The sequence below is a fragment of the Castor canadensis genome, chromosome 4 (genome assembly GCF_047511655.1).
Source record: "Castor canadensis chromosome 4, mCasCan1.hap1v2, whole genome shotgun sequence".
NCBI classification, from domain to species: Eukaryota; Metazoa; Chordata; class Mammalia; order Rodentia; family Castoridae; genus Castor; species Castor canadensis.
The window spans coordinates 148,566,308-148,578,086 of record NC_133389.1 but is presented as its reverse complement, the minus strand read 5'-3'; positions in this window follow the sequence as shown (position 1 = coordinate 148,578,086).

Below are 11,779 nucleotides of genomic sequence, written 5' to 3'. Positions count from 1 at the left end.
TATGGGTATTCATTTTATTAATATTCTTCATAATAAATTATGAATAAAACAAGTATGCTTTTCTAATAAATATTTCACTATTTCCAAGATGAACAGTCTCTGCATCAGAGCACATCATTGCTCTGCTTAGACCACTGCAGCAGTTTCCTAGTGTTCTGGGAGAAATATCCAAACCTCAAGCCTGGGCTGAAAGTCTCTACCATCTACCATTCTCACCGTTGCTTCCATGATGGAATCTGATTACAATAAAGTTCAACCACATTTTATGAGCCTTTAGAGCAATACTCTTTAATCTGAAGATGTTCTGTTCTTCTACTCTCCCTCCCATATGCTTCTTTCTAATTCAGTGAAAAATGCCTGCTGGAACGGAGAACATAAGTTACTCTTAGAGTTGTTAGCAAGTGACACCTGCCTGCTTCATACACAGGCAGCCTATAGAGAAGTCTGTTGATCAAAATATACTACTGCTCATTTTCATAGCAAAAATAGCATCTCTCCCATTCTAGGGAGAAATCTGCACAGAAGGTAGACATATACATCTTCAGGGGGGAACCTATCCATGTAGGAACATTGTGTATATTTACATATGTATATCTACCATACTTACAATATGTAAATATGTACCTACTATAAATATACATATATATATACACACACACATACAAGTACGTATTGTATATATACAATACATTGCATTAACTTTATTTTTCTTTCTGGTTACCTGGGAATTTTCTTGCTACTCAGTATTGAAGACCAGCAGCTTGCTAACCATGTGGTACTGATTCTCAGGCATACTTTTTTGTCCCCATTTCAGTAGCATTAGAATCACCTGAGAATTTGTTAGAAATGCAATTCCTTGGACTTTATCTCCAAGCTACTGAATCACATTTTTTTCATAAGCCCCTCACATGATTCTAATGCATGCTAAAATTTGAGAAGCATTGATTTAGAAATGGCCAGGCACAGTGTCACACCTGTAATCCTAACTACTTGAGAGGCAAAGATTAGGAGGATCAATGTTTGAAGCCAGCCCTGAGAAAACACTAGCAAGACCCATTCTCAATCAATAAAATCTAGGTATGGTGGTGTGCACCTGTGATCCCAGCTATAGGAGGTTGTAGGGAGGAGGATAGTGGTCCAAGGTCAGCTCCAGGCAAAAATGTGATACCCTATCTGAAAAACAGCTGAAGCAAAGTGATAACCACTCTAGCAAGCATGAGGCCAAGTTCAACCCTCAGTATTGCCCCCCCAAAAAAGAAAGAAAAAAATAGCAAGAGTTGTTTTGCAAAAAAGTGTATAAGATGAAATGGAAAAGACAGAAAAAGAACCATGAAAAACAAAGTAAAATAATATTACCAGAAGACGTCATAGAAGAGAATAGCTACAAAGAACCCACTAACCACCAAGCAGGATGAACTCACATAGACACTAGCAAGTAAATGTGAAAAAAAGAGTTCTAAAATTGTCCACATAGGAAATACTCTTTGCTCAGGGAGTCCCAGGCAATTCTTTCAATGTCTAAACTATACCACTGAATCTGGTGTCTCCAGCCTCCCACCCAAGAAGAGTAACATGGAGTCAAAATGAGTCAGGATTAAAACCTCTCAATTCCTTCCCACCTACTTCTCACATGGCTTTTCAAACCTGGTAAATTCCTTGGTGTTTTCATATCTGTTATAGAACACTGACATGAAATAAGAATGATTTCAGATAAAAGTGAGAGTGAAGAGCTGGGGGTATAGCTCAATGGTAGAGTGCTTCCTAGGCTGACTTCCATTTTGAGCACCACCAAAATAATTTAAGTTGAAGAAGCACAAGTGCTTAATTAAATGGTATTTGTTACCTTTTAGATGCACCAGACTTTATTAACAATGACATTTTAATTGCCAGCTGTAAGGAAGAAACCAATCCTGCCATAATTTAGCAGTTTTGAGTCTAGCAATATTAAACTATATAGTTTCGTTAAAATACACATTAAAAAGAAAAACATAAGGTTTTAGCAATACATTTTATTTTGATCAAACACAATAGTTGAACATGTTTCATTTTTAGAAGGAAAAACTTAAAAATATATGAGGAATTTCCAGGACCTTTTTGCAATTTGGTTAACTCATTGTGACTTAATTCCAAAATTACCAAGCACTTACGCACCCACCAGGCTCTGAGGGGGCTAGAGTAAAAAGCTCCTCATGGAGCTTCCGTACTGTTGAAAGACTGAACTCATCACAGGTGGCAATAGGTGCCAACTATTTAAAGGCAAGGATCAAGATGCTGGGAAGAGAACAAGGTTGGGGAGGCATCCTTACAAAGTGTGGTTAGCAACCCTGGTGCAGGTAGAGACCAAAGGGATGAGCAACAACCATCCATGTAAAGAGAAGGATTCAGACAGTCCAGGCATAGGAAAGAACAAATACAGAAGTCCTGAGAGGGGAAAGAGTGGAGGTTATCTTGGGAAGTCAAAAGACTAGGCAAGGGAGAGGCACAGCAGGGGTTAGATACACACAGGCCTGATGTCTATGGGGAGGAGTAATGAAAAACCAAGGGGAGTTTTAAGCAGGAAGACACATTATTTGTGTTTTTAAAAGATTACTCTGCTCACTCATTGGAATGGTTATTATTAAAAAATAAACAAAGTAACACATGTTGGGAAGGACATGGGGAAACCTGAAGTCTTCCTGTACTGCTGTTGGGAATGTAAAATGGTGCAGCTGGTGTAGAAAGCAGGAGGAAAGTTCCTTAAAATATGAAAAATAGAATGACCATATGATCTAGCAATTCCACCTCTGAGTATAGACTCAAAAGCAGGGCCTCAAACAGACATTTAACAGCAAAGTTCATAGCAGCCTGATTCACCATAGCCAAAAGGCGGAAGAACCCAAATGTCCATTCTTGTGGCTGATTGAATAAACAAAATGTGGTGTTTACATAAACAGGATATTATTCAGGCTGCAAAAGGAAGGAAATAACACATACTAAAACAAGGATGAACTTTGAAGATATGCTAAATGAAATAAGCCAGACACAAAAGGACAAGTATAACACAATTCCACTTGACATGAGGTACCTAGAGTTGTAGAATTCTGAAGCAAAAACAAGCATGGTGATTACTAGGCCTTAGTGAGAGGGAAGGAACGGAGAGTTTCTGTTTGAAGAGGTACAGAGTTTTAATCCGGAAGCTGAAGATGTTCTGAAGATGGACACTGGTGATGGTAGCACAACTCCATAAATATACTTAATGCTATTGGTGAGTACACTTAAAATTGTTAGAATGGTAAATTTCATGTTAAGTTTATTTTACTGCAATAAAAATGCCTTCAAAGATACATAATTCTGCTGTGGTATGAAGACTGGGTGGGAGAGGGACAATAAAGAAGTAAAAAGACCAGGTGGAGGACTGTGGAAAGCAGAGGCTGGGGCTAGAGAGGGCAGCATCTCCTGTCATTGGTGAGGCCATCCTGACAACAGAGTCTATATAGACAACACAAATAGCGTCATATTTGCATTGAACATAACCTATACACATTCTGGTGTGTACTGAGATTACTAGAATACCTAATAAAAAAAAGACAACACAAATTAAGTCTTCAACTTCCATTATGACAAGTAGATTGAGCAAAGGCACTTGCATTCCTAACCCAATGGGTTCCATATTGAGTTGGTTTAAATATCAACAAACAAGCAAACAAACAAGCAAAACAAATGCCCACAGTGTTCTGTTTATGGGTGTGTGTAGGATACACATGCAGGTGCCACACAGAGGAGGACCACAGCGCCACTCTCTAAAAAGTGGGACATCCTCCAAGGATGTTCACATGGAGGATCAACTTGGATTTCCAACTACTTCTTGATATAAATGATACTTTAAAATCACCAAAAAAAAAAAAAACAAATAGGTAAGGCTCCACCAATTATAAACTTAAGCACTGAGATAAACACTGAAATATTCCTAAGGACTGAGTACTTTGGGTTTTTTTTTTATTGAATGCTTTTTACTTCAACAAATACAAATATTAATTGGTCAGTGAATTTTGCCTAATACATTTTTATAGTGTAAGTGACTAGACTTCTCATCTGCATGACATGTACATACAGAAAAAAATCTAGCAATTACCACAATTTTAAATATTATGTATAGCCAGACGCAGGGACACATGCCTGTAATCCTAGTACTTGGGAGGGTGAGGCAGGAGGACTACAAGTTTAAGGGGTCAGCCTGGGCTTCAACACTTTCTCCAACACAAATACATATATATATATAATTTAAAAGATCCTTTGTGCTGCATATTTAGAAATATGCATTTCTTTTTCTGAATATGTTTCTTCTAAATTTCAGGTTAAGTTCCTGTGATTTCTGCAGTATAGTTGAACATCCCTTATCCAAAATGCTTGGGACCAGGAGTATTTTTGGTTTTGGAATTGTTCAGATTTTAAAATATTTGCATGTACATAATGAGGTATCTTGGGGATGGGACCCAAGTCTAAATATGAAATACATTGTTTCATGTACATCTTATTTACATGGCCTGAAGGTAACCTTTTTTTTTTATTTCTTTTACTCATATATGCATACAATGTTTGGGTCATTTCTCCCCATTTCTCCCTGCTCCCTCCTTTTCCCCCTACCCCTCCCTCTCTCCATCACCCTCTCACTGAAGGTAATCTTATACAACATTTTTAGTGCACCCTTGGAGGTCAGGTGTGGAATTTTCCACATGTGGTGTTATGTAGGCACTCACAACTTCTCATATTTTAGAGCATCTCTGAGTTATGGATCCTTGACCTGTGTAAAATATTCTACTCTGGATATCTTGTAAAAGAAGCAAGAACAGCTCCCATACGAAGCATTAGGCATGTTTTAAAGTGATGTGTAATATGTCACCACAAACACTCAGAAGGACTGTTTCCCCAAGAACACCTGTTTGACAGACTGGTGGCAAAAAGTGAAACGATTACCCTTTGCTGATACTTGTTCTCTTTCTATTCTCAGGACCTGTTCCAGAGTGATTTTCTTTTATGTTATAAATGAAGATTTGGCTGAGGGGATATTTTCCCTCTTTTCTTTTGGCTTCTCTCTCCTCCCATTATAACTTATAAATCATGTAAGCATATTTCTTGGTGAAATATTTCAGAATGTAGCCTTTCATTCTGTTCTGTCCTGAAAGAGACATTATAAAGCATTTCATGCTGGCACATGAACAAACAGCTTCCGTTTGTAAAACAATGTCTCTGGTTTTTAACTCCAACTTCCTGAAAGTTATTCCAGGGAAACAAATCTGAAATGCTGCATTCTCTTTGTTCAGATGGAATTGCTACATCCTAATAAATTAATCTTCTAAGAATTTTACATCTTTCTTGACAGCAAAAGTTCTGCAAACTGTCTATGCAAGGACAACAGAAAATTAGAAGACAAAGGGAAAGGTCTCCACAAATCCTCTGTAGGCCACTGTGTGACCCTGGACTGAGCACCAGGACAGTCTTGCTCCAAATTGAAAACACACACAATGCTTAAGCCAGCTGGGAAACTGAGATTCTGCACATGTGAGCAGAAGATGTGCTAGAGGACTTCTTAGCTGAGCATTGAAAAACCTAAGATCGTCACCATGGCTACTAGTGCACAGTGAATAGCTCCATAGTTAAATTAACAGTTGCTAGGAGTTCTAAAATGAAACAAATCAGAAGTAATGTCCAGACGTTAACTTCTGAATTGTTTTCAAGGGAAAAGGAGCTTCCTTCATTATAGTCTGCAACACGAGAGGCAAGAGTAGATTTTGTTTTTCCTGCATTTTCTTCTAAATTAAACCATATCACTCTTTCCAAATCTACCAGGACCATTATGATCTACCATCACTATGAAGAACAGTAGTTGCTTTTCATAGAGCCCCCAACTAAAGTCACTATGCTCTGAATGAGTCAAAAGCAAAAGGTAGACCAGAGGAGGATCACAGTTCGAGGCTGACCCCAAGCAAAAGCTCAAGACCGTACTTGAAAAATAACAAAAGCAAAAAGGGCTGGTACAGCTTTGCCTAGCAAGTACAAGGCCCTGAGTTTAAAACCCCAGTACCAAAAAAAATTGAATTTTCATCTTATAAATGTATACATATTCAGGTTACTTAAAAAAAACTGTCTGATTTAGAATTTTATTCTCAATACTTGAAAATATTTAGTATGATCCTGTGTTAATGTTTAAAAGTACTAAATTCCTATTTTAACTTCCTATAAAAATGCAATGTGAAAATCACGGATCCTATGGTGCACTTTTACTGAGTTATAGGGAAGTTCTTGAAGACATCCTAGTTCAACAAAGCATTTTAAATTTTTACATTGATGTCACATTTAACCATAAAGCTAACTTTTTTGAAACACAAGTGTAATAGCTACATACATGTTCCAGAATTGTCTTTTATAGGTTTTTCTGATAAAAAAATTCTATTTGGTTCTTATTAAAGCCAAATAAAGGCTGTATTCCTGTGTGTCTCAAGTTTTCATGTGCATGTGAACTTCCTGGGGATTGAAATGCAGTTCTGGGCGTTGGGGATTTAGCTCAGTGGAAGAGCGCTTGCTTAGCAAGTGCAAGGTCCTGAGTTCGGTTCCCAGCACCGAAAAAAAAAAAAGAAAGAAAGAAAGAAAGAAAGAAATGCAGATCTGCATGCATTAGTTCTGGCACAGAACCTGAGAATCTGCGTTTCTGACAACCTCCCAGGGCATGCTGTCCACCGCAGTTCATTAAGTATACTTTGCTCCCTGTCTACCCCGTATGTGTTTTGACATAGAAGGTTTTCTCAGTGATTGTTAAATGAGCAAAGCACAACTCTAAGCAGTAGATGTTGTATGATTCCATTTGGGGGAGAAAGCATTTCTATATTTCCCTCCCTCAAGGGAGGGAAACTGTTCTTTAAAGCGACATCTGCAGAACTGTTTCTTCCCATTGGAAAAATGGCATGATTCCTCTCCAGCCTGGATTACATACCATGTAGTAAAACCACCTGAGTAGGCGCCTCCAAAGAATGATCTGGGAAGAAGTATAAAAACAGATAGACCATTGAACTGTTCCACATAAGGACAGCATGGAGGATGGAGTAAGGAGAGGCATTGGCTGAGAGCGAGGCTGTAGCACTGCAGTGGGACCCTCGCTCTCCTGGGTGAGCCAGTGAGGCATCCTCAGGATGAAGGAGGGAAAAGGTTTTTGAAGATGGAGCTGTCTTAAGGGCATGCTGTGGTCTTCTGAAACATATCCCAGCTCCCTGCTCCCACCCTCAGCAAGAGGAACCCCAGGCTCAAGGAGGAGGGACTGTGTCCCATGTCCAAGTGCACACAAAAGACTGGACATGAGGGAGATCAAGACAGCGGTGGAAACAGGAAATGGAAGCAAGATGTGACCAGGAAAATTGTTGGCCCAAGTCCCAGGGAGCCCTAGAGAAACTGTAAGGCAAAAAAAACCCCATTTTCTACTGTAAAGGAGTTGTCCCAGGGTGAATTATGTGTAAAATTTACAGAATAGAATGATTCCCACCGATTATAGGACTTGGGGTCATCTAAGAAACTGGTATTTACTCAATGTATACAGAAAAAAAAATGGTTTGGAAAAATACACACCAAAATGTTGACTATATTTATCTTTGGGTGGTGGGATTAAGGATAATTTTGGGGGTTTATCTATATTTTGTAATTGGACAAGTAAAATGGATTACTCTGGAGTTGAAAAAAACTGTTTAAATTCTACTCCAACACCACCAAATGATGCAACAATCTAGCAAAAGTAACGTTCAAGCCGAGGCCTAAGGAATGAAGGAGCATTAAGAGTGGTTAAGGGTGGGACTCGGTAGGAAAGCTCTCCACATGCCAAGCCCCAGCCAGGGAAGAGCTCGCTGCATTGGAAGAGCTCAGAGACGGCGCTGTTGGAGTGGGGAAAGAGGAGAAAAATGGCAGGTGGAGACCCAACAGATGTGAGATAGCATCCAGAGCCTCAGAAGCCACAGAAGGCAATGGGATTTTATTCTAAGGACCAAGGCAAGTCATTGAAAGGTTTTCAGCAGGTAGCCATAGGATGTGGTTATGTTTTTAAAATGTCAGGGCAGGAAGACCAGGTATGCTGACTCATGCCTATGATTCTAATTACTTGGAAGGCAAAGATAGGAAGATCTTGGTCTGAGGTTAGCCCAGAGAAAAATTTAGTGAAACCCTATCTCAAAAACAAGCTGGGTGTGGTGGCTCAAGCCTCTAATCCCAGCTACTCAGGAGCAGAGTTAGGAGAATCAAGGTCCAAAGTTAGGCTAGGCAAAACAGCAAGACCCTATCTGAAAACAAACTAAAGCAAAAAGGGCTGAGGTCATGCTTCAAGTGACAGAGCACTTGCTGCCCAAGGCCCTAAGTTCAAACCTCAGTACTGCCAAAAATAAATGAAATAAAATAAAATAAAATGTCAGGGCAGGAGTATGGATAAAAGTGAGATTGATGGGCAAAAGTACAAGCTAGGGGTCACTTAAGAGTCCTTTGCAGTGCCTACATAGCAAAAGACAGTGGCTTTTAACTTTCTGTGCCACTAATGCATCTAGAATTGACAGGTCTTAGAGGTGGATGGACTAAGGAATAGGAAATTTCAAAATAGACACCAAGGCTAGGGAGCATGGTCTCTATGGTTTAGAGCTCAAGCAAACAGGTGAGTGGAGGTCATCTTTTCTGAGATGGAGACTCAGGGGAAATAAGCTTTAGAAGGAAAAACAGAAGTCAATTTTAGAACTGTTAAGTGAGAAACACATGTACAATATCCAAGGAAAGAAGATTGGTAGAAGATTCAGTGAATGAGAAGTGATGGATGAACCAGAAGTCATCAGTGTCTAAGCAGGGAGGATTTACAATTTATTATCAAACTGGGACACTTCTAAGAGCAAGGGAATGTTACTGAGAATTTTGCTGAGGTCATAGGTAGAAATAGGGTCACCTATGGGAGGACATTAAGGCAAAGAGAAAGGGACCTAGAAATGACCTCTGAGGAATTCTAATATATATCTGCAAGTAGCAAGTAAAGGAGGAAGGGCTAAAACACAGAAAGAAAAAACATTCCAGAGACTGCAGTAGCATGAAATCTAAATGAGAAAATATTCTAAGAAGAAGGGATGTTCAACCCAGTCACACAGAGCTAACGACTCTAGTAAGAGTCTAGTAAGATTGCTGAAATGTCCGTTGGTCTTGGCCACATGGGAATCATTGATAACCTTTGTAGAAAAGGTTTAGGTGGAATGATGGGTACAGAAGCCAGCAGAGATTGAGCTGAAGAGAAAGTAGAAGATGAGAAAGTAGAGGAGGTACATACATAACTCTTAGGAGAGTCTTGACAGGAGATGAGAATACAGACATACAATAGCAATGGCGAGAGAATGTAGAGGAAGGGTAAAGATGGGAATTGTGTAAGAGACACTAGCGGATGCTTGAATAATAATGAAGATAACTCAGGAAAAACTGTTCTAGCAGAATAAATCTACGTAACAAAACCCAGAAATAACCCAGGTGTCTACCCACAGGAGAGAAGATGAATCTATTACGGCACATTCACACAATGGAATATTACACATAAGTCAAAATGAATAAACTGTAACACAGCAATGTTGATGGGTATGGGCAAAGTGAAAAAAAATAAATCCCAAAACAAATACATATACTGTAAAACTTTTATAAAGTGAAAATGCACCTTTTAGGACCCTAAATAAATGGAATAAAGCCATGTAAAAATAGCAAAAAGGAAATGATGAACATGGACGTTAGGATGGTCATTCCATGTCATCTCATGTTGAGATGGGGGTGACAGGAAGAAAGATTGGGACCTGGAACCTGGGACTAACATGAGATTGCAAATTTCCAACGTGTTTTTCAAGTGATGGATTGTAAAAAAAATAAAAATAATCATGAATAGATCTACGTTGGGATTACGACATTAATCACATCCGTGGTTGGCCCGTGTCTCTGAGGTCCAGTGGCCGGGTCTGGGGGGTAGTTTGGCGGAGAGTCCAGGTTGTCATGTCTATAGCAACCTGAAGACAGTCTCACAGTCTCCTATTGACTTCACACCTATTGCCAGCAAAAGGTGAGAGAAAGGAAACTGCCACAGAGACACAATCAAAAGCTGAAAGAGAAGTCCTCCAGTCTTTTCAGTGAGACATTTCAAGGCATTTTCTCTAACCAGGCATGCAGACGTGTTCTGTCATCTTCAACTCTGATATTTCCTCTCACCTCTTTTCCTGGGTATCAGAAAATATTCTGTCCATCAGTGTGAGTTGTTTGGGGCTATTTTATTCTCCAAATCTGCTGTTCTTCTTGCTTCACGTACAGCAGGTACTTGTCTCATGTGAAAATGATGAACTAATCGTTCTAATTTTGCTATAGTTATGTTGACATAAGACTGCATAATTATGTCATTTTAACACGTCATGCAATTCATAGGCATGTTATTAGCCTAAGCCCCGCAAGCATGCTCGGTGGTCTTATTGAGAGCTACATTTTCCCAGTTGAAAACTATGTTTTCATTTCTCTCCATATGAGCTACTTTACTAAGCTTCCTTTGACTGATTTCAGCCCATCCCCCCTTGTCAAGATCAAATTGCATTTTAAGAACATCTCTTCCATCATTTGGAATTCTTCCTCAATTTTTGTCGTTTGCTGATGTATTCCATTACAGACCTTTCCACTTTCACTTCCAAGTGCTTCCGAAACAAATACAGAGGAAAAACGGAGGCAGTCACTCGCCAGTGAGCAAGTCAGAATTTTGTTGCATGCTAAAGCAAATGCAATAGGACAGCTCCGAGACTCCTTCCTCACTGTGTGGCTAGCAGCTGTTACATACACTTGCACGAAATCTCCCAGTAGCTTGGCTTTTGCTCTTCCTAAATCCCAAGCCCTCTGCAGATGGAGTGGGGGGAGATCACTGATTTCCTAGGGGTTATATTAACCAAATGTTCTTCCCTAGAAGCAGATTTGGCCATATTCTCTCCCCCAGGAATTCTCCCTCTGAGAAGACTCCAAGGCTCTGTAAGCCAGTGCTTTAATCACCATCAGCAACCCTGAGACTACTCGTAGTGCTTCAGCAGCCTGCACAGCACACACCAAGCAAGACAGGCAGCTGGCAGCCAGATTTTCCACCCTTCTTCTGGATTTTGATTAATTTGTTAATGTGTTAATTGATTAATCTCTTCATTTATTTAAGTGACTATAACGTCTAGTGTGCACTCAGCCTATCATGGCTTTGGGTCTAGTTGCTCTGTTAGCTACTTACAACACGAATAACTCACCGTGGCTCCTGCCTGCCATGTTCCAACGCTGTCTTCCCCACTTAGGATGTTTCTTTTGGACAGAGGCAAGCACAATACAAGCCAGGACTTGAAATTTGCAAGATACAACATGTGGGAACGTAAAAGGCTAAGCAGTAAGAAAGTTGGGCCCAGAGTTCCTGCCATAACAAAAGATTGGAAGGAGGCTAGAAAAAAAACAGAGCATCCTGCCTGCACAGACTTACAGATAGGGGAAGGAACAGCTTGGAGGCTGTGTCCTGTCCTACCCGGCTGAGTCCAGCATGAAAGGAACACCTTAAAACTCTCTTAGAGATGATGTTCAGAGCCAAGGATCCTACACCTTGCTTCTTGGGTGAAATCCTGGGAATGGGTGCTTTGGGGAGAAAGGTCCCTATATCTGCAAGACCTCAAAAAAGAACACTTTGCAAAACCAGCAAGCCCCCAGCATTCTCTGTGCTCTGCCCTGCACATGGAGAGTAGGTTTGTTGCTGATGGAGTGT